The 1,720-nt window shown below is 36.7% G+C and overlaps 1 protein-coding gene across 2 annotated transcripts in view; it reads left to right on the top strand.

The window, feature by feature from the left end:
- Positions 1–1,720, top strand: part of LOC122089100 — a 22,583-nt gene that overhangs the window by 3,902 nt on the left and 16,961 nt on the right. The gene's annotated exons all lie outside the window — the stretch shown is intronic.

The following is a 1,720-nucleotide window of genomic DNA, read 5'->3' as shown; positions in this document are numbered from 1 at the left end:
TCTATAGTGTACCCATCTAATATATATATATATATATATATATATTCCCCCCAACACCGAGACCTGTGCGCTTCAACATCTTTAACAGCCTGTTCATCAGAATTTATGCATAAGTTTATATACAGTAATGACTAGCAGATCATTTGATATTTAGCTTCTTTTTGAGGGGAAGGGTGCAATAAGATGGATTAACTAGGTTTGATGCTTAAGTGTGTACTGTGTTTTGGAAACTAAATCTTAGTTGAATTTTCAACAAGAAACGGGCTTTTGCTAACCTATTTGATCTTTCCTTCAAATGTGAAACAAGAAAATTGATGGATAAATTGTTGGGAATGTGGAAATACCAAATCAAAATTTGACCATCGGGAACGCCTCCTCACATGCGCTAGGGTAAAGAGCAACCCAGTGCATGAGGCTCTTGCTATTGCAAGGTCTGGGAGGGGCAAGTGTACACAGCCTTACCCCCTGCTTCGCAGAAGAGGCTGTTTCCAAGTTTTGAACTTGTGACATTTCCAATTAAACAACAAAGATGAGTTAGGGTTACCTTAAGATTCACAAAGGGAAAATCCTTCAATGGAAAGCAACACTTGTTCCCGTCACCACTTGATGGAAGAAGCTACTTCAATGGTGAAACACTAATGAAGAAGAGACTATCTCTTCCTCTTTCTTTAATCCTCACTCAATTTTGAATTCTTAATTCATCGGTGTGTCTAGGGTTTCTCATATCCATCATATTTATAACAAAGCATTTTCTCGTCCAACAGTTGTGATTGGGCCTAGTGGTGTGATCCAAAAGGATGATCTTGCAACTTGTCCATTATCACAGATAAGGACAATCCATGTGAGATGTAACCATTTAACTCCCAAGTGATAGATACGTTATTACATTTTAGTCCTTCCCCATCACATAACGGATTTACGGATATGGAAACTTGAGAATGCCAAAATCTCTATTCCGTTGAATGGCAAATATCCGTCTTAACTGGTGATTGGACATAAAATATTTTTAAAATGCCTTTAAACAATTTACAAATTACCACCGGTACGGTATTTTCATCCAATCACAGTCAGGCAACTCTCTCAAGATGTTCTCCCACTTGGTACGTGGATACCTTGTTGATCGTCTCTTCTATCTACAATGGAACATTGTATGCCGAGTGCACCGATATGTAGCTAGTGAAGGCATCAACCTTTGGTACATTACAGATGCAAAATGTACAACTACAATAGTAAAGACCTCTTTGGCATAGGGACGAAACAAGTATCGGAGATTCTTGTTGCTAAACAACCAGTGGCATTCTATAAAAGAATCTCGAATAATCACGTTCAACACATATACCATATGCATGCTCACTTTTAGGCTCTGTTTGGTATCGTTTCTGTTCCAGAAACTCCGTTTCGTGTCAGAAACGGAAATTTCAGTTTCTGTGTCAAAACGCCGTTTTTAAACGATTTAAGGCTGTTTGGTGAATCTGTTTCTAGAACAGTTTCAGAACCAAGAAACGACATTTCTGCCGTTTGGTAATACTTGTTTCAGAAACGGTTTTTTTTTTTTCCCTTTTCTTTTAAGTCAATAATTACAAAAATAACATTAAAATACTATAAGCATATAAATTTTTTTGGGACAATAAAATATTACACACCAACGAAAAAAAACATGGTTCCCAAAAGATGAATAAAATACATTATTAACAATGCCTTGTGCAAGTTAACTATTACA

This window comes from Macadamia integrifolia, chromosome 9, assembly GCF_013358625.1.
Source record: "Macadamia integrifolia cultivar HAES 741 chromosome 9, SCU_Mint_v3, whole genome shotgun sequence".
NCBI classification, from domain to species: domain Eukaryota; kingdom Viridiplantae; phylum Streptophyta; class Magnoliopsida; order Proteales; family Proteaceae; genus Macadamia; species Macadamia integrifolia.
This window is presented reverse-complemented; position numbering and strand designations above follow the sequence as displayed.